The 27,286-nt window shown below is 48.1% G+C and overlaps 1 long non-coding RNA gene across 2 annotated transcripts; it reads right to left on the bottom strand.

Moving 5' to 3' along the window:
- Nucleotides 1-8: 8 nt before the first annotated feature.
- On the bottom strand, nucleotides 9-26,055 carry LOC101905127 (uncharacterized). Of its 2 annotated transcripts, XR_009492414.1 has the most exons (5): nucleotides 25,662-26,055; nucleotides 25,243-25,377; nucleotides 23,759-23,845; nucleotides 2,036-10,218; nucleotides 9-1,850 (listed from the first exon to the last, which is right to left on the bottom strand). It is a non-coding gene; the product is annotated as an uncharacterized lncRNA (long non-coding RNA). The 2 variants fall into 2 exon arrangements; XR_009492410.1 differs by having other exon boundaries at nucleotides 25,243-26,055.
- Nucleotides 26,056-27,286: the final 1,231 nt, after the last annotated feature.

Here is a 27,286-nt window from a genome sequence, read left to right as displayed (position 1 = left end):
CCATGGAGGCAGAAACTGTAAATGCAGGTATAAAATTTATTATTAGGGACACAGCATAACAAGTGGGAGAGCACACAGAGAAATGGTTTGTTAAGCAAGGCAGGGGGAGGGTGTGGGTGTCCCCCAGTGAGGGGGACACCAGTCATTTAGGGCAGCAAAGAGGCAGTCATTTATACCAGTCATTTAGGGCATTCTTCCGGGTCTTTGTCTTCCCTCAGGCCAATTACCTGGTTTCTTATCCCATGCCTGACCGACCCTGGGACCCTCCCCTGGGTGCACACTCACCCCTCAGGCAGGATGGATCGCGAAGTGAAGGCTTCTGGGAGGAGCAAGACCCTATGGCTTGGCATTCTCTCTTGAGTTCTGACCCTAGAAGCTTTTCTGTGCATGTGCAGTGTCTCCCGTGTCCCAGAAGTCTGGGCGCAGAGATCCCTGAATCGTCACTCACGCCGGCTTCTGCCCTCTCTTCATCCTTGGCATGACTATTACCTTACGGTGTTTATAAGAGACGAACACTGGCTATTACTCTCTGTTGTTACTTCCACTTCAGAGGGCAAACAGGAGGCTGACCGTAAATACCTAGACTGAAGCCCACCTCTCCCTTGTCTCAGAAGTGCTAACAGTTGTAAGCATCCAGCCTGAAGCCCACTGCTTCATGTCCCATGAAATGCAAACAGGAGGCCAGTTATAAATGTCTAATCTGGAGCCCATCTATCCCCTACATCAATAATACACTAAAATCACCACACAGTGAGACTCGGGGTCTGCTGGAGGTCAGTTCCCCGCCATTGTGGTCCCAGCTGGTTCCATCTGGTTTTGCTCGTGGCTTCCTCTCTTCTCTCTAGACTTTTGTTACATCCTGCTAAAGGTGTGAACAAGGTTAAAGGGTTGGGAACAAAGATACCTCTATTAAAGGAGGTTTCAGATGCTGCTGGGTACCCCCGACCCGTTCCTGAGAACACTGCTGGGCAGGGGGGCTTCAGGCCGCAGCGCAGACAGCTTGTTCTACAGGCTCGCGTGGGGAGGAGGGGCACAGCAACGGGCTCTGCCTGCAAACCCCAGAACCACTCACAGATCAGCTCCAGAACCGCTCCTGCAGTGGCAAGAAGGGGTGTCCCCCTACTAGACCGGGAGGAAAGGGCGGGGTCTGAGGGGCCGCCTCACCTCGGGACCTGCCGCAAGGCTCCAGGCTCAGCACAGGCTGGGTGCTCACAGCTGAGGCGCACCTCAGGGCGCAGTGGGGCTGCCCCGGGCAGGGGCCCTGAGCCGGTCACTCACCACCTTCCCGCCCCTCGTCCCTCAAGGGTGTCTGGGTGTCTCTTCCCCCAGCGATGGAGGGCGGAACCCTGACAGTCACCCCAACCCCGTCCCCTCAGGGAAGCGCACTAGAGACTTGGCACCCAGCTGGGGGCTGGTCACGCGGTGGTGTCTGCCCGCACCCTCCAAAGCGCCAGTGCCGAGCAGGAGCGCCAGCGCTCAGCATGAGCCTCATGGTTGGTGCAGACAGCATAGGTGCAGGGGGCTGCCCCTAATGGGAGGGAGGCTTCAGATCAGGACAGGGAGCTGCCCACCAGCTGCATGAGCTTCCTGAGGCGGTGGTGACAAACGACCACACGGACGCTCTGAACAGAAGCCTGCCCTCCCTCAATCCTGGAGACCAGACGTCTGAGGTCAGGGTGTCCCAGTGCCACGCTCCCTCCAGAGGCTCCAGCCCAGGCTCCTTCCTGCCTCTTCCAGTTTTTGGGGTCCAGGCGTCCCCGGAGCCCACACTGTTTCAATGTGTCCAAAGTAGTTTGTGAAGTTTTATGCTGGAGATTTCTCGCTGGACGATGCTCCACGTTCGGGTAGACCTGTTTAAGTTGACCGTGATCAAACAGAGACATAACAGAACAATCAACATTATACCACACAGATGACAGATGGCATACTCGAAATATCCAACTCAAGTGCTGAAATCATTGCATTAACTTGGTTAATCACTTTGATGTTTGGGCCTGCAGCCCTCCACCCTCGGGCCTCAGCTCCCAGAGTGTACCTTTCACAGGAGAGACTGATTTCCTGCTTCCAAGGAGACAGACGGGAGATGGAACCCTTAACCTCAGCCTTGAATTGTGCCCTTTAACATGCTGCTGGGGGCGGGAGGAGGACTGGCCCATCTCCAGGACCTGCAGTGGTCTGTTGTCTCCTTTACACTCTGTTTTTTCGTTTACACTCTCACTTGCTTCGCCTGTTCACTAGGATGCGAGTCGGAGTGGTTCTTGGTGTGCTCACAGTTTTCTCCCTTCAGAAGCCACATGGAGCCATCAGAGAAACTGAATTTTAGAAGATATAGCTGATCAGAAACCTAATGTTCAATTATTCAGAATTGTTTATGTTTTTCCTGGAGCAAATAGTTACTAGAACCATAAAGTAAATAATAAAAGTTAATACCTCAACAATATAACATTTACCATGGACTCACCTGGGCTTTATGTATTTACACACCAAGGTGAGCGTCCAGACTGCCTCTCAGTGTGGGCAGCAAAGCCTTCCACTGAGCTTCGCAGCTTGTGTGAGAAATAGGAGCATTTTCTCTGCATTTGTCACGCACTGGGCTGCGTATTAGGAATTCACAGACGTTGCGACTTTTAGTGATCTGACTGCGTGTGTTGCCGAACCAGGTTTGTGTCCCATAGTGCGTGTGTGCCCTGGCTTGTTCACCCTTTGTGACCCCATGGACTGTGGTCCGACAGGCTACTCTGTCAATGGGGTTTCCCGTTTCCTTCTCCAGGGGATCTTGCCAACCCAGGGAAGAGGAGTTAGGACGTGTCCTGTGGATCAAGCGTAAGGGGGAACGCCAAACCTTTCGGTGTTTGGTGTTTCTCCTGGCCCAGTTCAGTTCGGTTCAGTTGCTGTTGTGTCTGACTTTGCGACCCCATGGACTGCAGCGCACCTGGCCTCCCTGTCCATCACCAACTCCGGAGCTTGCTCACACTCATGGCCATCGAGTCGGTGATGCCATCCAACCATCTCATCCTCTGTCGTCCCCTTCTGCTGCCTTCAAGCTTTCCCAGCATCAGGGCCTTTTCCAATGAGTCAGTTCTTCGCATCAGGTGGCCAGAGTATTTCACTCTGATGGACAATCCACATACTGGGTTTTCCCTGAGGCTCTGCTTGGCCCTGGAACCAGAGTCGAGCATGAAGAACTGCTGCCACCTTGTGGCTACATCCAGTAGAACCACTTTGAAACCAGTTCTCCGGGAGTCTCACTATTCAAAAGGCCTGTGGTGGTTTAGTGGTTCAGTCGTGTCCAACTCTTGTGACCCCATGGACTGTAGCCCACCAGGCTCTTCTGTCCATGGGGTTTTCCAGGCAAGAATACTGGAGTGGGTTGCCATTTCTTTCTCCACGGTAACTTCCCGACCCAGGGATCGAAGCCAGGTCTCCTGTGTAGCAGGCAGATTCTTTACCAACTAAGCCACTAGGGAAGCCTAATTTTATTCAAAAGGCCTGAGAGGCTGTAAATGACACCTGCCTTTCAAGTAATGTCCCTAGGAAAATCATCAAAAAAAGAATTCAAAGCAGGGCCCAGTTTCAAGAGGCACGTTGTACTCACACTGTCCAAAGTCCAAGAGCAGGTGGAAACACACTCCACGTGACTACCTCCTAAAACGAGGCCAATCACACCCACCACGGGGAATCACCTTACACAGCTCCGAAACACTAAGATCTACTGAGACAAAGTCCCTCAGAGGGCTTAGAGAAAATAAACCCTCCTTTCCTTCTTGTCGGTATGCAAATATGCACAGGAAGTATGCAAAGCAGCATAGGGAGTTCTTTTATTAAAAAAAACTAATATATTGCCCTTATTTTTCTAACACAAATAATTAGAACTACGACCTAGCTTTTTAAATATACTAATCAAATACTTAAATACGTAAGGCTCATAGAGACAGACAGTCCATAGTTTTGACATTTACTTGGAAGAAAATAAAATATAAATGTTAGCGAAACCACCTCACAGCTGTCAGAATGGCCATCAATAAAAAGTCTACAAATAAATGCTGGACCCGTTGTGGAGAATAAGGAACCACATGTAAGTCATCAGTGACAACATAGTTACTGATGTGAACATTTTAGTGGCATGTGTAAACATGTGCTGAGTAGTGTTACAATAGCTATTAGTGTTGCCACAATGGTTACTTTCTCATGTCTTTTTCATATATTTCTTTTGAGACTCTGTTCCATTATACATCATCACAAGGTATTAATATAGTTTCCTATACTATACAGTGGGCTTCCCTCATAACTCAGTCGGTAAAGAATCTGCCTGCAATGCAGGAGACCTGGGTTGGATTCCTGGGTCGGGAAGATTCCCTAGAGAAGGAAATAGCAACCCACTTCAGTATTCTTGCCTGGAGAATCCCATGAAATGAGGAGCCTGGCAGGCTACAGTCCATGGGGTCACAAGAGTCGGACACAACTTCACGACTAAACTGCCACCACCACACTATGCGGTGGGTCCTGGTGGCTTCTTTCACGTGGAGCAGTGTGTATCTGTTACGAATCCCAAACTCCTAATTAATCCCTACCTTTTCCCTTTGGTGACCACACATTTGTTTCCTATTTTTGTGAGTCTACCTCCGCTTCATAAATAAGTTCATTAATGTCATGTTTTTAACGTTCATTCCACATACAACCGATACCATGTGACACATGTCATTCTCTGACTTCACTTCATGACCATCTCTCGGTCCATCTCCATGTGGCTGCACGAGGCATCACTTCATCCTACTTCACGACTCAGGAATAGTCCGCTGTGTGTATGTGGCTGTCCGTGCATGGAAACACAGAAACAGACTATTTATCTGAAATGTGCAAGAATCTGCTTGCGATGCTGGAGACCTGGGTTCAATTTCTGGGTCGGAAAGATCCCTGGAGAAGAAAATGGCAACCCACTCCAGTATTCCTACCTAGAGAATGCCATGGACAGAGGAGCCTGGCAGGCTACAGTCCATAGGGTCGCAAGAGTGGGACATGACTTAGCACTCTACTCTTTCCTTCCCGAGGGTTTGATTAAACAGACTACTTATCTGGAATGGGCATGTGTACCTATGAACATCATCGCTCTCTGTCCTGTGACCATTCAACCAGTAGCATACAATGGTTCGTGATCTTTGTATACAATATTCAATTTCCGCTAAAAGCTGCTTGACTGTGTTAAGGATGCTGACACCCATAGTTCAGTTCAGTCCAGTCGCTCAGTCATGTCCGGCTCTTTGCGACCCCGTGGACTGCAGCACGCCAGGCCTCCCTGTCCATCACCAACTCCTGGAGTTTACTCAGACTCATGTCCATTGAATCGGTGATGCCATCCAACCGTCTCATTCTGTCATCCCCCTTCTCTTCCCACCTTCAACCTTTCCCAGCATCAGGGTCTTTTCAAATGAGTCAGTTATTTGCATCAGGTGGCCAAAGAATCCATAGCTGACTCCCAAATATCCCCAAAATTAAAAAATAGCAAATGCATGAAACCACTTACTTGTGAGCATGGTGGGTTAGGCCTAAGCTCATCGTGATGTCTTATTTAAGGGGGAAAGTAGATGATTTTACATGAGATGGCCCTGAAGTAAGGACCAGATATCACATACAGTTCATTTACGGAAATCCACATGGAGCACGGGCCGGAAATTAAGAGGCATATTTTAGGGCAAATGGATGTGGACTTTTCACATCTTCATAATTAAGCTCTGATTATCAGCAATGATAAGCATGTTGACCACAGATGATTTGACTTAATATGTTATATATGATAAATACACATAGCTATCATGTACCATTAATGACTTCAATGACCCCTGTAAAAATGAATACCAACTGGAATCTAAAGTGGATTGAACTGTTTAATGTGTTCTGTAATATCAACTGGCTGATATACATGCTTATACACATCAGATAATTCATGATTTTATGTATCATGTAGTGAATATTTAAATAAAAATTACCATGGTTAGGGTATGTATAGTACATGGTTAGTACATAAACCATAGTACTGTACTTACATATGTAGGGGGGCATATAATTCTCCAAGCAAATAGTACTGTTTGCTTTTATAGCATCAATTTTGAATGCTTGTGTGCCGCTTAATGATAGTGTTTATGTACTGTAAGCAAATTGTTCGGGAAATAGCTTAAGCTGAATTTCAACTTCCTGTGCTGATGGGAGAGCTAGAGCACCTTCCCTGAGTCTTAAGGAGATATATTACTCTCCATTTCTGACAAAGACTCTTACACTTTAGCAGGTTACTTTTAATAATGCTTATTAGTGCTATAACTAGAGAGGGCAGTGGCACCCTACTCCAGTACTCTTGCCTGGAGGGTCCCATGGATGGGGGAGCCTGGTGGGCTGCAGTCCATGGGGTCGCTGGGGGTCGGACACGACTGAGCGACTTCACTTTGACTTTTCCCTTTCATGCATTGGAGAAGGAAATGGCAACCCACTCTAGCGTTCTTGCCTGGAGAATCCCAGGGACGGGGGAGCCTGGTGGGCTGCCGTCTTTGGGGTCGCACAGAGTCGGACACGACTGAAGCGATGCAGCAGCAGCAGCAGCAGCTAGTTCTCCAATGATAATATATCATTATCAATGGAATCAATGGAATCTCTTCCAATTCACGTCTGTTAATGGGTCCACTACTGGGAATCAAAAAAACATGAGCTGAGGGGCATCAATGTCGTACTTTATTGTTCTGATATACAGACTACTGGGACAACTGCCAAATGACATTTGGGAGCATTAGGGATAATACACCCACTTAGTGTGAACAGACCACAGAACAGCACATGCAAATTACAAGCATTATTTCAGTTTGATGTGAAGGTGGAGTGTTGAAGGAGTTAGCGTATGATTTTCTGGATCTCCTAGAGGGTCAGATGAGAATACTATTAGAATTATTAAGACTATTAACAAGAACAAAGCAACCCAGGGATCCTCAACTTTGTAGTTTGGATGAAATGAGATTTTGCTAGAACTGGATGAGATTCCTGTTGGATTACTAGACTCTGTTTCATGAAAGATTAGTAATCAACTGCTAAAACTGCAATTTTTAAAAAATGGGAGGATAAAGTGGAAGGCAAAGAATCAAATGAGGACCAGAATCCTCCTCTGATTCTTTTGAATAACCCAGTGCCAATGGGAGGAATGGCTAAAATAAAGCTTGACAAACCTGTTTCTCCTCAAAAGGACATTTAGACTTATTGCAACAGGTAACATGTAAACGCTATGGCTATTAAAGAAACAGTAAGGTGATTCTAACGTTCACAATTCTAATACCGTGTAAAGTTCACATGGCAGGCTTCTTGCTACATGAGTAAAAGAAAGAACGAACACAGAACCTCCGTTCCCATGTGAGAAACAAACAATCTATGGCCTGTTTACATATTGGTACATGTGACGTGCACTTCATGTACAGCGTACTGCTGGAAATACATCTGTTGTGATTTTATTTGAAAAAGTAAACAAATACAAAGCAAACAAAAGGATTTCGTTATGATATTTGATGGGACGGCAGATCAGTAAATGCACTGTTAACAATTATGATTAACATCTTGAATTTTCAAATGTTCATCATTACTGTTCTTACAGTCAAAATACAATGACTTTTCCTTTCATTGCCATGTTTCAATTCCAAATAAGAACACTGATGACATTCATTGTATTGTTAGTTTTGTTAGGTAGGTAGAATAGGGAAAAGGAGTCCAAAATGGCGGTGGCTAAAAGACAAGGAAGGGAAAAGCCCGCGGAAATAGAACAAAGGAAGGTCCGAGGACCCGAGTGCGGACCTCAAGTAAAACAAACAATATCTTGTGTCTTTGGATCGACATGCCCTCACGCCTTGAAGATGGACTTTCCTGCTATCTTCTAAATAAAATAGAGCTGTAACACTGAGCTGTAACACTGATTTGTCTAAGAGCTTTAACACGGTCCTTTTGAGACCTGAGAGCTATAACACGGTCTATCCAAGACCCGAGAGCTGTGACACGCCGAGGGGGCTTTAATGTCCGTCACTCCAAATCTTTGTTGTGACGAGACAAAGAGCCAAGGAACATACACTAGCGTGACAGTTTTATAAGGTCTTTTCCAAAATCTTCATAAATTTGTAGTAGGTTTGGATTTATTAACATGGTAGAATTGTTTGTGTTATCCTAATGAATTTTGATGAGTGATTTTGGGGATTAATTTTTTTTAATATATAGGGTAACTGTTAGTAGCTTTGGGTAATGCAATAGCTATGGCTACTAAGCAGGATGCTGACGTTTGAGTTAAAAATTGTCTTGGGTATATCCCTTTCTGTAATGATGGAAATACAGATTAAAGTCACAATGCAATATCTGTTCACATTCACTAAACAATTAGAATCAAGATCAAATATTAACAGCAATGTAGAAAATCAGAAACCATACACTTGGCTTGTGGATGTGGAAAATAGTAGACTATATGTACAATAGTTTGGCATTTCCTCAGAAAGATAAAAATACACTGTTTATTTCACCAGCTCTACTCTTGGATATACATGTCAATAACTGAAAACAGCTGTTCAAACAACCGGTACACAACTATTCCTAGCAACATTATTCACAATAGCCCAAAGGTAGATGAAAGGTTGTTGCTGAGCTATGAATGACGCCAGATTCTTGGCCTCCAGAGAGGAATTCAATCCTGGGCCAGTGACGAGGCTTGATCACTCAGAGCTTCTGTGTAATATATTTTTTTAAAGTACAAAAGAAACAGAGAAAGCTTCTGACACAGACATCAGAAAGGGGCAGAAAGAGTGCCCCCCTGCTAGTCTTTAGCCAGGTGATACATAGCTACTAGCAGGCTGCTGATTAGAGAAAGGAGATGTCTCAAAACTCAGAGACTGGCACCAGGCCCCTCACCCACAACATGCACTGAGCTAACACTGGCACCAGGCGGTCATCCCGGGCCATAAACGATCAACATGAATCTTGAAGAAAGACAGGTTTCCAAGCAAAAACACAGTCTCACTAACACGGCTTGAGAGAACATTTGCAAGAGTAAAACGCACTGGTTTGTCAAGTCAGTTCTGAGTCTTAGGTGGAACTGACTTAAAGACACAGCCTAGGGTAAATACATAGTTCATTAGCAGAGCTTAGAAAACATTTCCATAAGAAAAACGCATCGGTTAGCTCAAGGTTTGAGGAAAGTTAAGTTCAGGTGGAACCAGGTGTCGTCATGGCAACACAGATTATAAAAGAAACCTCTTTTTAAATTTGTATTTTACATTTATATTTAAAGTCGCTCAGTCGCGTCCGATTCTTTGTGACCCCATGGACTATACAGTCCATGGAATTCTCCAGGCCAGAGTACTGGAGTGGGTAGCCTTTCCCTTCTCCAGGGGATCTTCCCAACCCAGGGATTGAACCGGGGTCTCCCGCATTGCAGGCGGATTCTTTACCAGCTGAGCTGTCAGGGAAGCCAAACATCTGACACTTGTAGTTTGTCTCCTCCTGCCGCTTGAGAGCTAAATAGTGTCTGACCAGTGCAGCCTATCTCCTCCTCCTCCTCTTTGGAGACCCCTGGCCTTCCTGCCCGTTACCCTCTCGTTCCCCTCTTTTCCTTCAGGAGGATCATGTTGCCTAAGCAAAGGAGCATCGTCTCTAAATTGCTGAGGCAACATATTCTCCTAACCCTCATATCAGGGGTCTCTGACCCAGGGACACCAAGCAGTAGTTGGAGGAGTAGCTGGAGGAAGCTGCTACAGTGGCAGGAGTCTGAGCAACCACGTGTAACTTACAAGCTTTCACGCGCCTACAAACAAATCCAGCTACACAGTTACAGACGCGGGGAGCGAACGGCAGAACAGAACAATCAGCAACGCTAAAAGTCACATTATGTCCATAGTTAGGGTACAAAGTGTTGCACCAGTCCACTTGAGGATTGTTAGATGTCATCAGATGAAGAAGAGGCATCACATATGATTGTTGACGTCGAAGGTGTTCGCAGACTTGGAGAAAGTCTTTTCCTTGAAGTGGAGACATCCACCACGGGAAGCCTTCCACTGATGAAGAGGGGGGCGCTCCGCAGACCCAGCATTTAGACCAATTGTGGAATGCAGCGTAGGAGTGAGCGCAGGACAGGAAGGCATTGTGTTGAGGATCAAACGGCAGACTCAGGACTTTTGCAGTCAGCAGAAGTAGGCTCACATAGATTATCAGGCCCATCTGAAAAGTACAAAGTCAGAGCATAGAAAGTAAAGACATAAAATGATGTCACTTAGTCTTGGTCAGGGTGCCACCTCTTAACTCGAGTGTGATGTACCCACGAATCAATTCCTGGCACTTTGACAGCTGTAGGAGAAGAAAGAATAACCTGGTAAGGGCCTTCCCAGACGGGCTTGAGGGATGGGCCCCCAGATTCCAATGTTTTTATCAGGACCTCAGTTCCTGGCTCAAACAGAGGCTTGCTTGACTCAGAGGCTGGGTCAGAAGTCACCTCCCGGAGTTCCTTTAATGCCTGTTGAAAAGCTGAGAACTGAGTTACATAATTAGTTAATTCCAAGGCTTCAGGGTCTATAACAATGTCTGTGCATAAGAAAGGCCTTCCATAAAGACATTCAAAGGGGGACAGTCCCTCCTTTGGGGGGCAGTTCAAGCCCTCATTAAAGCTAAGGATAGAACTTTAAGCCAATTGTCCTGAGTCTCTTGAGTTGATTTGCGCAGAGGTCTCTTAATAATGTCATTAGCTTTTTCAACCTTTCCTGAGGATTGGGGCCTCCAGGAACAGGGTAAGTGATATTCTATTCCTAGAGCTTTTGACAACCCCTGAGTTACAGCAGCTTTAAAGGTGGAGCCATTGTCACTCTGAAGGCTCTGTGGCAGCCCAAACCTGGGGATAATTTCAAGGATTAAAATGCTTATAACCTCCTTAGCCTGTTCACTACGACAGGGAAAAGCCTCAATCCATCCAGTAAAAGTATCCATCCACACTTGTAAGCAAGAATACCCATTAGCTTTTGGCATATGAGTAAAATCAATTTCCCAGGGTATTTTCCTCTCCAGGGTATTTTCCACTTTGTTGTAACCCAGATTTTGTTAGCTTTCCAGTCTTTGGGTAATTTTTCTGACAAACCTCACATCTTTTGATAATGCTCTTTAAAGTTTTCATTATATTTTTACCTTCAAACAAACGAGAAGCCATCTGGTAAGTACTTTCAACACCTAAATGAAAACTCTGGTGCAAACCCTCAGAATTTTCCATTGAGCATTTTCAGGAATTATTAATCGTCCATCCTCAGACTGTAACCATCCTTTATCGGTAATCTTGGCTCCTCTTTTCTCATATCTTTCTAATTCTTCCTCAGTATATTGTGGTTTTTCCTGTTCCACAGGACCTGTCCAGATCAAAGGCGCCTGCAGTGAAGGGGTTTCATAAAGTGCCACTTTTCTGGCTTGACAGTCAGCCAGCGGATTACCTTCGGCCACTTTACTCCCAGCCCTGCTGTGCCCTTTGCATAACAGCTACTTCTTTAGGACAATATATAGCAGTTAAAAGTCTCTCAATCTCTCTGAAATGCTTAATAGGTTCTCCTGCTGCCATTTTAAACTGTCTTTCTTTCCATATTGCACCATGAGCATGTACAGTCAAACACGCATACTTAGAATCAGTGTAGATATTTACTTGGTGCTCTTTGCTTAACTCTAGACCTCGGGTCGGAGCCACAAGCTCTGCTAACTGAGCACTCATTCACTGGGGGAGAGATTTTGCTTCTAAAACCTGTTTAGCTGTCCTCATGGCATAACCTGCTTCCCATCCCAAACCAAAGAACTGCCATCTGTAAATATTTTCATATCAGGATTGTCTAATGCATCTTCCCAAGCTGCACAGTTTAAAGTTAGACATTGGGATTGTCCCCAGTAGTGATCAGGTGTCTCATTTTCCTTCTCAGGAAGAAAAGTGGCAGGATTTAAGTTCCCAGAAACTTTAAGCTTGGAAGGAAAGTTATGTCCAACCTAGATAGCATATTCAAAAGCAGAGACATTACTTTGCCAACAAAGGTTCATCTAGTCAAGGCTATGGTTTTTCCTGTGGTCATGTATGGATGAGAGAGTTGGACTGTGAAGAAGGCTGAGCGCTGAAGAATTGATGCTTTTGAACTGTGGTGTTGGAGAAGACTCTTGAGAGTCCCTTGGACTGCAAGGAGATCCAACCAGTCCATTCTGAAGGAGATCAGCCCTGGGATTTCTTTGGAAGGAATGATGCTAAAGCTGAAACTCCAGTACTTTGGCCACCTCATGCGAAGAGTTGACTTATTGGAAAAGACTCTGATGCTGGGAGGGATTGGGGGCAGGAGGAGAAGGGGATGACAGAGGATGAGATGGCTGGATGGCATCACTGACTCAATGGACGTGAGTCTGAGTGAACTCCAGGAGTTGGTGATGGACAGGGAGGCCTAGCATGCTGCAATTCACGGGGTCGAAAAGAGTCAGACACGACTGAGCGATTGATCTGATCTGATTGGTCCTTCTAACAACAGTGACTGATATTTAAAAAGCCAACTGTCTGTCACCCAAATATTAACTTCAGAGTTTAAGATTCTACTCCCACAGGCTGCTGCTGAGGCCCTCAGGGTTGCGTCAAAACTCCCAAGGCCCTACCTTTTCTTTCAGTGTCAAACAAATTAAAGTCTGACCCTGTGGGTGAACTCAACAGGAGCTTGCAGGAGAGCAGTCTGAAGAGCCTTAAAAGCCTTGTATCTGGAGACCAAACCAGTTTGTCGGTTTGGGCCTGTTGAGTTTCAGTTATAAGTTCATATAAAGGCCAGGCAAGTTCCCCATAACCCGGGATCCAAATTCGACAGTAGCCTGTGATTCCCAAAAAGCCTCTAAATTGTCTTAAAGTCATAGGTAGGGGATGACTTAGTATAGGTTTAATTCTAGAAAGCATATTGAAAAATATTTGGCTCGTTTAGGGATTTCAGACAATAGAGTACAAGGATTAGGCACCATGGGGTGTAAAGGAACTGCAGCCTCAATTATTATTTGTAAATCTTCAACTAGTCTCCACTTACCATTTGACTTCTTTATACCCAAAATAGGAGTGTTGCATGAACTGTTACAGGGAATTAATAGTCCCTGCTCCTTTAAATTCTTGGTGATGGGTTTTAACCCTTCCTTAACCTCAGGTTTCAGTGGATACTGCTTTCGATGTGGAAATAAGTGCAGGTCTTTGGACTTAACAACTACAGGAATAGCATTTTGTGCTCGACCCACAGATTTTCCATGAGCCCACATTCTAGGATTTATATTTTATTCAATTAATGGGAGAGAAAGGGAGGGCTCCATATTCATGAAAACAGAGGCATGGACCTTGCTCAGTATATCCCTCCCCAAAAGAGGTGAGGGAGACTCTGGCACGATCAGAAACTCGTGTGAAAATAGCACAGAGTCCCAGTTGCAGCTTAGAGGACGACTGAAATAATAACGTTTGGCTTGTCCTGATAGTCCCACTATGGAAGCGGATCGAGAAGAAAGTGAGCCAGGGGCTTCGGTGAGCACAAAGTAAGCTGCCCCAGTGTCCAAAAGGAAATCGATGGATTTGCCCCCACAGTTATTAATACCCGAGGTTCCTCAGATGTAATTAGGATGGGAGCTTGTGTGGGGACCCCCAGGCACCTTCAGTCCTGGTTTTCTTGAAACCTAGGTCCCTGAAACCTATGCCTCTGGGGGCAGTCTTTCCTCTAGTGTGGTCCCTGGCAGACTGGACGTTGCGCCAGGGGCGGTTAGACACCCGAGGGCAATCCCGCTTGAGGTGCTTGAGGTGCCCCTCCTTTCCACAGTAATAGCAAACCCATCCCTTTTCACCTGTGTCCCTCCAGAAATTTTTCTCAGGCTGTTTAAGAACGGTTCTGACAGACATAACAAGGGCTTCTGCCTGTTCCCTTATCTTTCTCTGCCTTTCTTTCCTCACATTCCCTAATGTAACTGACTGTTCAAGCCAGATGCAACAGATTATCTAAAGACTGCTTTGGTCCATATGCCTGTTTTAATAGCTTATGGCAGATATCTGGAGCTGACTGAGAAATCTATCTTTTAATCTATCTATCTATCACTCTCCCCTCTTCACTTTCGGGATCAATCCTAGTGAATCTGTGAAGGGCTTCCCTCAGTCTATCTAGGAATTTACCAGGAGCTTCCTTCTCCTCCTGTTCTGTGTTTGCCAACTTGGCAGAGTTTAAAGTCTTAGCACGTGCTTGCCTGAGTCCTTCAAGAGCACATCTGACAAAATGACTCTGATCCCATCTTCCTTTAGCCATGTTGTAGTCCCAGTCTAGTTCTGTAGTTGGGACCACCTGACTCCCAGTGGGGAGGGCGGCTATTACCAAGCCATTCATCTCCAAAGCAACAGCTTTCCCAAAAAGTAGAGTTTTTGAGTGGGGAGTCAGCATCTGTCCCAGGATATACATCAGTTCAGTTCAGTCGCTCAGTCATGTCCGACTCTTTGTGACCCCATGGACCACAGCACGTCAGGCCTCCCTGTCCATCACCAACTCCCGGAGTTTACTCAAACTCATGTCCATTGAGTCGGTGATGCCATCCAACCGTCTCATCCTCTGTCATCCCCTTCTCCTCCCACCTTCAATCTTCCCCAGCATCAGGTGGCCAAAGTATTGGAGTTTCAGCTTCGACATCAGTCATTCCAATGAATATTCAGGACTGATCTCCTTTAGGATGGACTGATTTGATCTCCTTGCAGTGCAAGGGACTCTCAAGAGTCTTCTCCAATACTACAGTTCAAAAGCATAAATTCTTCAGTGCTCAGCTTTCCAACTCTCACATCCATACATGATCACAGGAAAAACCGTAGCCTTGACTAGACGGACCTTTGTTGGCAAAGTAATGTCTCTGCTTTTTAATCTGGTCATAACTTTTCTCCCAAGGGGTAAGCATCTTTTTAATTTCATGGCTGCGGTCACCATCTGCAGTGATTTTGGATCCCCAAAAAATAAAGTCTCTCATGTTTTCATTGTTTCCCAATCTATTTGCCATGAAGTGATGGGACCAGATGCCATGATCTTAGTTTTCTGAATGTCGAGTTTTAAGCCAACTTTTTCACTCTCCTCTTTCACTTTCATCAAGAGGCTCTCTTCCTCTTTGCTTTCTGCCATAGGGTGGCATCATCAGCATATCTGAGGTTATTGATATTTCTCCCAGCAATCCTGATTCCAGCTCGTGCTTCATCCAGCCCAGCGTTTCTCATGATGTACTCTGCATATAAGTTAAATAAGCAGGGTGACAATATACAGCCTTGATGTACTCCTTCACAGATTTGGAACCAGTCTGTTGTTCCGTGTCCAGTTCTAACAGTTGCTTCCTGACCTGCATAAAGATTTCTCAAGAGGCAGGTCAGGTGGTCTGGTTTTCCCAACTCTTTAAGAATTTTCTACAGTTTGTTGTGGTCCACAGTCAAAGGCTTTGGCATAGGCAATAAAGCAGAAATAGATGTTTTTCTGGAACTCTCTTGCTTTTTCGATGATCCAGCGGATGTTGGCAATTTGATCTCTGGTTCCTCTGCCTTTTCTAAAACCAGCTTGAACATCTTGAAAATGTGGTATGCAGAACACAGCTTGAAAATGTGGTATGCAGAGAATTATGTGACAATAATTAAGTAATGATACGTGCTACAGTCTGAATCAAAGATTGAAAACAACATGCTCTGTGAAAGGAGCCAGCCACAAAACCCTAACCTGCAATATTCCATTTATACACAACGCCTAGATAGACAAATCCATCATGATGGAAAATGGTTGCCTCGGGCTGGGGTGACAGAGGTGAATGGAGAACAACTGCTAACGAGCGGCAGGTTTCTCCTGGGGATGATGAAAATGTTCTTGTGGTGACAACTGCACAACTCTGTGAATAAACTACAAGCCACTGAATTGAGCACTTAAAATAGGTGAATTATATGGTATGTGACTGTCTCAATAAAGTTGTTATAAAAATTAAAAAGCAACAAAAAAATCTTCCAACAGAAAAATGAGCCAAAGAAATGAACAGGCAATTCACAAATGAAAAAATATGCATGTGGTCAATACACTCAATACAGAAAAAAGATGTTCAATCTCACTAATAATCACACAAACATGAATAAGTACAAGTTAGCACTTCCGGTTTCAAGGTGGCAGAGATGGAAAACACTGAGTTCCCACTGTGGGCCAGCGCGCCCAGCGAGCAGCAGCAGAGAGCGGCTCACTGCGCCAGACTGCGGCCTGCAACGCCTCTGCAGAGGCTAAGTGCGCTCACTGGCCAGGCACAAAGGGGAAACGCCTGCATGTGACTAACTGACCAGAGAGCCCACCGTGCCACAGCCACGGTTTCCTGGCCTGATGGAGTGTTACCCAGCTGTAAGGAAACAGTGAGTCCTGGGAAAGGTCTGTGGCTGGGCCTGTGGGCCTGTGACCAGAGAAAACAGAGCCGCGCTAACGATTAGTCCCTACGCTGGGCACATGGGGAGGCTACCGGCAGGAGGAGCAGCAGGCTCGCCGTTTCCCAAGGGAGCAGCAAGTGGGGCGCACAAGTCCAACAGCGGCCACGAGGGCGAAACCGGAACAGCTGCTGCAACCTGCCTGCGGTGTGTCCTCCTTACACGCAGCCTCACCAAACGCCCACACTGATTCTCCGGGAGGGCAGGTATGTGGTCCCCCTGTGCAGGTGAGCAAACGACAGCTTAGAGAGGTTGTCATTCCACCCAGGTCTCAATGACTTGCCAGGATCCGAGGCCAAAGTCCACACTCCGTGAGGTGTGCTCTTTTCACTTTAAACAGGGGCAAGGCTGCCATGGACAGACACAGAATTCTTGACTCACTGGATCCTCAGTCTGTCCCAAAAGGGCAAGTTCTCTGTCATTAGTTGGCAACTCCCTTTCCTTATACTAATCAGTGTTACAAAACATGTTATATATATATATATATATATATATAAAAGCCAAAAATGAGCAATATTAAGTCTTAGTTCTGATGCTCAGAGTCTGCAACTGCCAAAGGAAAGATACAATTGAAACTCTGAAGCATCTTAATTTCTGAAAGCATGGCACAGGAGGTAGGGGCTTCCCTGATGGCTCAGTGGTAAAGAATCCACCTGCCTATGCAGGAGACCTGGGCTTGATCCCTGGAGAAAGAAGATCCCCCGGAGAAGGAAAATGGCAATCCACTCCAGTCTTCTTGCCTGGGAAATCCCATGGACAGAGGAGCCTGGTAGGCTACAGTCCACGGGGTCGCAAAGAGTCGGACACAAATTAGTGACTAAACAACAGCAACACGGCGGCCCAGGCGCGCGGCTGGCTCACCACGCAGGCCCCCAGTGCTGGAGAGACACTGTATGACGCCTTTCAGATGCGTCAAAGGACCGGCGAGTCAGCAAGGAATACCTGCAGGTCAAACCAAGTCAAGCAAAGGCCGGAATTCAGACAGCAAGTGAAGCTTTGAGAGTGGGCAGCGAGGGCATCTGCAGAACTCAGCAAGCTCGAGGTCTCTAGGGAGGGCCCTCCAGGATACAGCCGGGTCCCAGAGGGTTATATCTCAGTGGAAAGAAGATGGCACAGAAAGCAGCCCATATCAAATCCCGGCACCACATGGAGAGGGGCACAATCCCTCTGGGAGAATCTGTAACCACTAGGCGGCCCCCAGGGACTGCAGCCCAGAGTCGCACACTGTACAACACACACTTCAGGCAGATAAAGAGAAATCCCACATGAGAGGGCCCAGTGCAAGGAGGAGCAAGGACCAACTACAGCAGTCAGTAAGAAACAAGCATATCTAGGGGCTTCCCCAGGGGGCCAGCGGTTAAGAATCCGCCTCATGGCGCAAGAGTCATCGCTTCGATCCCTGGTCTGGGCAGATCCCTCACGCCACACAGCAACTGAGCCAGGGCGCCACAAATACGCAGCTCACGAGCTACAGCTACTGAAGCCCCTGCGCCTCGCGCCTGCGCTCAGCAACAGAGAAGCCACCGGCCGCCGCAAGGAAGGGCAGCCCCCGGCTCACCCTAAGCAGAGAGAGCCCAGCAGCGGTGCAGGCCCCGCACAGCCAGAAAACGAAACCAGCAAGTAAGAGACACGTGAGCCTGAACAGACACAGGACTAACGGCGTCTCCACAGTTAAAGAGCTGAACCACACACCTGTGGGATAAAAGCAGGGAGTGTTAGTCGGTGGGATGTTGGCACACAGACAGAGACAGACGGTAAAGAACCCAGAAACAGACCCATTCACTTGTGGACACCTGATGCACAATAATGGTCACTGATGACTTTAATGATCCACAGGAAACGAGTGTATTTTTCAGTACATAGTGCTGGCTTAATGTGACGTGCTTATTAAAAAAAGGAACAAAATTACCTCCCATCTCAAACCATATACAAAATTATTATGAACAAACTAAAGACCTTAGTGTAAAAGGTAAAAATCATAAATTATTTGGAAGACAATATATGAGGAAATACCTTTATAAACTTTAAGTAGGGAGGAAGTTTTTAAATAAGAAGTGCTAACTATTAAGAAAAAGTTAATAAATGACATTAAAGTTAAGAATTTCTGTACATTAAAAAAACACTAGAGCGAAAAGACAAGCCACAGACGGGAAGTGGATAGTTTCGGGGGGGGGTCTCTGTATAATAAAAAGACAATTCAATAAAACAATGAGGGAAAAGACTTAAGCAGCTGTTTCAGAGAAGCTGAAAGCTGAACGATCCATTAGTGCATGAAAAGATGCTCAACCCACTAATAACCATGAAGAATGTGAGGTGTCACTGAGCTTCCAACAGATTAGTAAAAAGCTTAAATCTAAAAAAAAAAAAAAAAAAAAAAGCTTAAATCTGACAACACCGCTGTTCAGAGGATGTGAATCGGGCAGATCGTCACTTGAACTGTAAACTGGGGAAACCACCCTGGAAACGACCTGGTGTAGCTCCATTTAGTCAAACTGAAGGCGCGCACACCCCAGGATCCAGTCCTTCTCCCTGGGGTGCGCCCTGACAGGCTGCACACGCGCGCCCCAGGAATGGCCACAGTATCACTGGCTGTCTCAGCAAAATACTGGAAACAAACGCCTGTCAACAACAGAAAGGGTACGTAAATTCTCACACAACAGAACACAAATCAGTAAAAACGATATGCAACATGGATTAATCTCAAGAACACATGTTAAGCAAAAAATTTAGACCTTGAAAAAAACAAGATGATGTACTGAGTTCAAAAACATGCAAAATTAAATAAAATAACATTGTTTAGCAACACAAACACATGTGGTAAAACTAAAGAAAAGCAAAAGACAGGAACTGCCTAGAGATCCAGCGGTTAAGACGAGGCACTTGCAGTGTCGTGGCCTGGATTCAGTCTCTGGTCAGGGGACTAAGATCCCACCAGCCACGGGGCCAGAAAAGCAGTAAAGGAAAAAGAAAAGCACAGAAACAGTAAAAGCAGATTCAGCGCTTACGTGGGGTGGGAGTGGGGCGGGGACAGGGAGGGCACTTCGAGGTAATGGCAGCATTCTTCTGCGTAAACTTGGTGACTGTGGGTGTTCCTTGAATGCTTATCCTTCAGGTGGCATATATTCTTTTGTATCTACTCAATATTTAACAAGACAGCTTACAAAATTAACCAGTGTTATTCCTGACTTTAAGCCATGATTTGAAGCATTAACTTGGGCAGCTGACTGAGTTACACTCAACCAGGCAAGTCCCTGACAGGGGCCCACCCAGCCCTGAGACTACAGAGATGAGAAATGTTTCACCAGCCAGGCTCCTGAGCTGCAGACAACTTCCCACTGGGCCCTGGAGCCTTCCACTCAGGACAGGAAAGGCAGTGCTTAGATGAATCGGGTCAGTAGAGGAAGTGGGGTGGGTGGGGTAGGGGGAACAAGTTCTACTGCCAGACCTTTGAAGACCAGAAGCTGAGTACATTTCTGCTGTAACAACGGACCACCAGGGCTGCTTTCGGCAGACTCCCAGTGGGAACTGCCACCTCTGAGCCTCTGCACGCTGCTCTTCAGAATCGAGTGGGCAACTCTCAACTCTAACCCTGCCCTCCGCGTCCTTCCTTTGAAGCTCAAGGCTGATCTCTCCTAACAAGCGGGTGTGAACGTAAGAGCCCACGCCAGGCTTTCTGTCGCATCTGTGACTGCATCATTGAGGTCAACGTAGGCGCCCGCAGACTGTTAAGCTACTGATACCCACGAGGACCTCCCAGAGTGCCAGACACCTGGAGCAAATGCTAAAATCACTCGCTGCTAAAATGCCTACTCTTGTGACCTCTATTATTTCAATCATTTAAAAATGCGGCTGGCCAAAGTAGACTGTGGTAAATTACGGTCTCTGGGACGATATGCTCTGTGCACTAAATGTGCTTGGAGGTTTTCATTTCCTGTGAGGTTGGGGTCCCTTCCTCTGGTGGTGTCCGCCACCCAACCAGACACCAGGCCTGAGAACCTCTGCCACCCGTGTGGCACCGTCCTCGAGGGAATTCCAGGCCGGTACAGAGTGGGACACCTGGGTCTTTTTTGTGGCAAACTGTTCCAGCTGCAGCTCTGCCCACAGAGGCTGCCCTTTCGGCATTCTAGACTGAAGGCTCAGTTCATGTGCGACAAAATCAAGCCACGTGACACTTTTCAAAGTGTCTCCCCTATACACACAAACAGACACACACGTGCACAGAAGGGCCCGGGCACAAGGACACACAGACGCCATTAACAGTCATCTAGGACAGGAACCGGGTCAGACCCGAGAGGGCCACGCACGTCCCCACCCTGAGCACTTTTCCTCCTCAACTCTGCATGCGTGTTCTCCTGACCCTCAGAGGCTGTTGTCAGATCACCCTCTTCTAACTAACACGTGGTAACACTCGATACCAACTGTGGACTCAAAGACTAGATAAAGCATTTTACACGCATTACCTCATTAATAATTCCACCCAATAAAGCTAGCGTGAGGTCATCATTATTCCCACTACACACCCGAGGAAACGGAGGCTTAGAGAGGTCAAGTACTTTGTCCAAAGCCACACAGCTAGTAAGTACAAGGACCAGGTATGTTCGGCTCAAGTGTCTTTGACTTAGAAGTTCATGCTTCTAACCAGCACCCCAGAGATTCTCTGTTGGTTTTTGTCGTCTAGTTGCTCTGCTGTGTCCCACTCTGCAACCCCATGGACTGTAGCCCACCAAGCTCCTCTGTCCTTGGGATTCTCCAGGCAAGAATACTGGAGTGGGTTACCATTTCCTTCTCCAGAGGATCTTCCTGATCCAGGGATCGATCCCACTTCTCCTGCACTGGCAGGTGGATTCTTTACCACTGAGCCATCTGGGAAGCCCTCAGAGGTTCTTAGTTGAGGGCAATTCTGCTCCAGAGACACATGGCCTCCTCTGGAGACGTTTCCATTTGTCACAGCTGGAGGTAGACGGGGGCTGCTGGCACCTGTGGGCAGAGGCCCAGGGTGCTGCTCAGCACCCTGAAGTGCACGAGACAGCCCCACGACGAAGACTCACCAAGCCCCAAACGGCAGCACGTCAGAGCTGAGAAACTGCTCTACTGGAAAAGGACAGAAAGACAGAGAAACGGTCTCTGACCCACACTTTCGTACTTTAGGTCATAGTTCAGCATGTTCGCACGCCATATTTCACACAGACACCAAGGAAAGCATCATGAGTCCTCTCTTCATCAACAGCATGCCAAACCCTCATCACACTGGAGGTCCCTCTGGGCCCACTGGCTGAGCATCCATCCATTCCACAGTGTTTACTGAGCACCAGCTCCGTGCCAGGAAATGACCCACACAGAGGGAGTACCTGAGACAAGGCCCTGTGCCTGCGCATGAGCTGCTCGCGGCCTCACAGGCGGACAGGCAAGGAGACCCGTAACATCACAGCGGGTAAGAACGCACTGCTAGATCGTAGAAGGATGCCAGGAAGTCACAGAGGAGGAGTTCAAAGTCAGCTGAGGAGGGGGTGGGAAGGGTGGGTAGGAGTGGGAGAAAGTTTCCCAGAAGCATTTGCACTTGAAGGAGTTAACCAGGCAGAGGGAATCCTTTCCTTCCCAAAGGACCCCTCAGCAGCCCTTTCAGAGGACAGCCTCTGAGAATCCGGACGGATCACTTCAATTAGAAAGCTTGATGGAACTCCTGAGAAAAACAGGGGGTGTGCAGAGCAGTCCCTGATCCTCTGAGTCCAACCTGGACAACCTGCCTCAAGACAGACAGACCACAGCCTGGCCTCCCCAGAGGTTGGGCCTTCTGTGACTGCAGTGCGAACCAGTCTCTCTGGCTTAGAACCATCCCACACGGTGCGGCAGGAGGACACCGACACACGCACAGCAGGCCCTGTGAACTGCAAGCTTGATTTCCCAGCATTCTCAAGACAATTCTCTGGAGTCAACGACATGGCCGATGAGGAAACTGAGGAGCGACAAGGGAGTGACTGGCCCTCAGGACAGACAGCCTCTAACCTGGGAAGCAGAGATACACACCTGACCCCGGAGTCCTAGCGGCTCGATCTGCGGGGGCCTTTCTAACGCACTCCGAAGCACGTGGTGTACCGTGGCTCTTCACCTCACAGAGCCGTGCAACATCAGACATCCTCCTGTGCTCCACACGCTTCTGAACAGGCCTCTGGCTTTTCCTGCTGCACTGTGAGTGTGCACGTGCTCAGCCGTGTCTGACTTTTCGTGACCCCATGGACTGTAGTCCGCCAGGCTCCTCTGTCCATGGGATTTCCCAGGCGAGATAAGGGAGTGGGGTGCCATCTCCTCCTCCAGGGCCACTCCTGCGTCTCCTGCGTTGGCAGCTGGATTTTTTTTTTACCACTGAGCCGCCTGGGAAGCCCATACCGTGATTACCATGTGGCTAAGGGCGCCTTGACCCCAGGACCCAGCTCCCTCACCTCCACAGCCTGAGCCCCAGTGCAGTGTCTGACATGCCAGGCACAGAAAGCATTGTGTGAGCAAGCCTGGGGTCGCTGGGCCAAGCAACACGGACAACCCAGAGCCAGAGGGACCTGCCTTCGGGGCCCAGAGGCCCGGGACACACCCACCCTGTTTCACCAGCCAGTGGACTTCCCTCAGGCCTACCGTCAGAGTCAGCAGTCCAGTTGCACTGGGGGCAGAACGGCTTCTCTCAGCCAGCCTTCCCTCCAGCAGTGGAACGGTCGTGACTGCTCCTTTGATTGTACGCCAGAGGCGGGGGGTTGGGGACACACTGCACAAAAGTACGTATCTTCAAACATTAGAACCTTAAAAGGAAAGGCTATGTGCTCCCTACTCCTCCTCTCTCTGCCATACGCAGTGCATACACAATGGCAGGAGCCAGAGCAGCCTGCTCCGTCCATGACACAGAAGCCTGGGTTTGAACAGGGAGAGCTACATGATCAATGGAACCTTGCCTCTGGATGACTTCACAGAACAGAGTGAGCTGCCCTGACCAGTTCTGGACTGCCTACTTCCAGACTGTTAAGGGACAGGAATAAATTTCTATTTCCTTTCAGTCACTGTATTTTGGAGCATTTTAGGTGTGAATTCTGCCCAAGGATTAACCTAGCAAGATCTCTGTCAGCAAAACGACAACTTCATCAACATTCTCCTAACCACACTACCTCGGGTTCTGTCATCACTGTGCACGTTTAAAGAAAGGTTCTCTTGAAAAGGTGGGTTGGAGCGCGCTGCGCCCGAGAAGAGGGCAAACAAACTGACCTCCTGGTTTGTTTCACCTGTGAGTCTTAAGAGACATACCTCAGATTTCCAAGAAGCCCAGGCTCCTCTGTTCCAACAGCTTGTCCAGGGAAACTCCAGCTTGGCTCTCCTCCTCCAGCTCACTACCTGAATCAAAGACCAAGTGGAAAATCTGATGAGAACCTGTAGGGTTCTAAGAGCTGCTCTGTGTTCACCAAACACAGGCAAATGCAGAGCACTGAGCGCAGAGCCTGGCACAACAAAGTCAGTGCTCAATAAACGTCACAGTGGATTGTGACTGGGCTGCTGCACACCAGGCCCTGTGCTGGGCAGCTGGGACACAAAGATGGATACACCCAGTCCCGCCCCCTACGCTCAGGAAAGCCTGCTGACCAACGACAGCACAAGGTTGATAAGCAAAAGCAACGAGGCTGTGCCCAAGTAGTCTTGCAGCCCTAGCATCCTCTGGGATGTCCCAGACCCCGTGCTTCTCACTCCAGCCCCTCACCCAGGTGACACATCCCTTCCCACAACTGTAGAGACCTCTGATGGACGCCAGATCACCACAGTACAGCTCCATCTGAATGTTTTACAGGCATTTACTACAGACATGCTCAAAACAAAATGTATCTTCCCTCCTTAAACCCCCTCCCCATCCTGTTCCCTATCTCACTGAGCAGCATCACATCCACCAGTCAAAAACTCGGAGCCAACCCTGACCTCTCCCCCAGCCTCTAAATCCCCCATCTAAGTCATCACCAGCTTTGGTCATCTCTCCCCCCCTTCTGCCTCTAATCTAACTCAAGGCCATGGTCATCTCTTACCTCCACAGTTCTAATAGCCTCTTAACGGGCCTCCAGGCCCATTCCCTTTAATCTAGTCTTCACTAGAGTGATCTTTGTAATCCACAAATTTGATTCTTAAATGTGTCCTCATTAACCCCAAATTGCAAGTCCACAGCTAGGTTTAAAAGCCTCCCTAGGGGAGATTCCACTACAGGATCCGTGGTTGGGGAAGTAAGGACACCTCATGCCCCATGCCTGCTTCCCCTCCCGAAAACAAGACCCCTGAGGACCAGACCACAGACTAGTCTCTTTCATCTCTGTCCCCAGGCACAGAGAATGTCTCACATTCCATCCTCAGCTGAGAATACTCTTCCGCTTTTCTGCCTACACTCCCCAAGCATCCTTCAATTGTTTCCTGGGGAACAGAAGCCTTCCTGGATCCGCCTAAACTAAGTGAGGTGCCTCTGCTCAGTGTTTCCAAAGCACGAACTTTTCTACTTTTCTTCCATCATATCAGAATTGCCTACACTTCTGGAGGTCTCCCACGTGAGGTTCTGAGCTCTGGGTGGTGATGATGATGATGATACAAAAAATAACAGCAACAAGCACACACAGCATTTACTTTGTGCCAGCAAGCCTTCTCAGCACTTCACACCTGTTATCTCATTTAACCTTTATAATCATTTTAGGAGGCAGATTTCATTCTCAGCTCTCTTTAAGGATGCGGAAACTGAGGCAGGAGGCGATGGACCAACGTACCTAAGAACACAGCTGGCAAGCACCGAGACAGGATTCAAACCCGGCTGCTTGGCTCCACAGCCTACACTTTGTAACCGCGACGCCGGTCTGGGTCACTCGCTCCACCCTCAGAATCCACGAGGAGCTGAGCCACCGCTGGCGGAGCGAACGAAAGAATGAAGTGATCCCACACGCGCAGCATCGGTCTCCACCACGACCAGCTCCTCCAGGGCCTCGCAGGCCTGTGTCCTCGGCCCCGCTCGGCGGGCAGCGCCCCGCACCCTCGCGTTGTGCGGGGTCCCCTCAGTCCCGGGTCCGGTCCCAGTCCGCTGCGCTCCCCTCCCACACACAAACGTCCCCGGCGGCCCGCCGCGCCGCATCCTCCGCCGCCTCCGCCCGACTCCTGGGACCCCCCGGCCCCGGTGCCTGCTGACCCTCACCAGCCGTGTCCCGGAGCCCACGGCAGCGGAGGGCGTCACGGCCGCGAGAAGGCGGGACGGCACTTCAGGGCAGACAGACGGCGCCGCCAGGTCAGAGTCGGGCGAAACGGACCGCGCTGGCTTCCCGGCGCAACTCCCGGCGCATGCGCAGCGCCCGCCCTAGGCGTAGCTCGCGGACACGCGCATGCGCCTAGTAATCCAGACGGTCTGTAAAACAGACTCTGCAGTTTGTTCAGTTCAGTTCAGTTCAGTCGCTCAGTCGTGTCCGATTCTTTGCGACCCCATGAACCGCAGCACGCCAGGCGTCCCTATTCATCACCAACTGCTAGAGTCTACCCAAACCCACGTCCATTGAGTCGGTGACGCCATCCAACCATCTCATCCTCTGTCGTCCCCTTCTCCTCCTGCCCTCAGTCTTTCCCCATCAGGGTCTTCTCAAATGAGTCAACTCTTCGCAGCAGGTGGCCAAGGTATTGGAGTTTCAGCTTCAACATCGGGCCTTCCAATGAACACCCAGGACTGAGCTCCTGTAGGATGGACTGGTTGGATCTCCTTGCAGTCCAGGGGATTCTCAAGAGTCTTCTGCAAACCCATCAGTTCTTCGAGTTAGAATTGTTCTCATTGTAACCCTTCCTTGGGTTAGGAAGGGTTCCTACACTTCAAACATAAAAGTAACAGCTTGTGCGTGTTCAGCGCTCCCTGTGTGCCAGGCACAGTGTCAGCCGCTTTACGAGCACTGTCTCGTCCTCTCACCATCATACGATGTTTTTCTTCCACTTTGCAGAAGGGAAAACGGAGTTTCAGGGTAAATGAATTGCCCGCTGTCACTCATCTTACAAGCGGTGAAGCAGAGATGTGAACCTAGTTGTGGCTTCAAAGCTGTAGAACCACAGTTACGTTTTCCTATCTTCTGAGCTAAACATTGCCCCTTTGCCTGTTTAGGGAATGTCCAGGGTTAACCTCTGTGTCAATGAGGGTGCCTGAAAACAAAAGTCAGCTTGCAGACTTCACCAGCGCCTCTGTGGTGTCTTTCCAACTTTTCAGCACCACCAGGCCATTGACTTTTCTATTGAAAACCAGAGACATTACTTTGCCAACAAAGGCCGTCTAGTTAAGGCCATGGTTTTTCCAGTGGTCATGTATGGATGTGAGAGTTGGACTGTGAAGAAGGCTGAGTGCCAAAGAATTGATGCTTTTGAACTGTGGTGTTGGAGAAGACTCTTGAGAGTCCCTTGGACTGCAAGGAGATCCAACCAGTCCATTCTGAAGGATATCAGCCCTGGGATTTCCTTGGAAGGAATGATGCTAAAGCTGAAACTCCAGTACTTTGGCCACCTCATACGAAGAGTTGACTCATTGGAAAAGACTCTGATGCTGGGAGGGATTGGGGGCAGGAGGAGAAGGGGATGACAGAGGATGAGATGGCTGGATGGCATCACTGACTCGATGGACGTGAGTCTGAGTGAACTCCAGGAGTTGGTGATGGACAGGGAGGCCTGGCGGGCTGCGATTCATGGGGTCGCAAAGAGTCGGACACGACTGAGCGACTGAACTGAACTGAATAGTTCCTAAGAGTTCTCCTTTCTTCATTTTTGACCCTGTTTATTTTCATGATCCATAGTTTT

The sequence above is a fragment of the Bos taurus genome, chromosome 2 (genome assembly GCF_002263795.3).
Source record: "Bos taurus isolate L1 Dominette 01449 registration number 42190680 breed Hereford chromosome 2, ARS-UCD2.0, whole genome shotgun sequence".
NCBI lineage: Eukaryota > Metazoa > Chordata > Mammalia > Artiodactyla > Bovidae > Bos > Bos taurus.
Note: the sequence above shows the minus strand (reverse complement) of the source record. Positions and strands in the feature narration are given on the sequence as shown.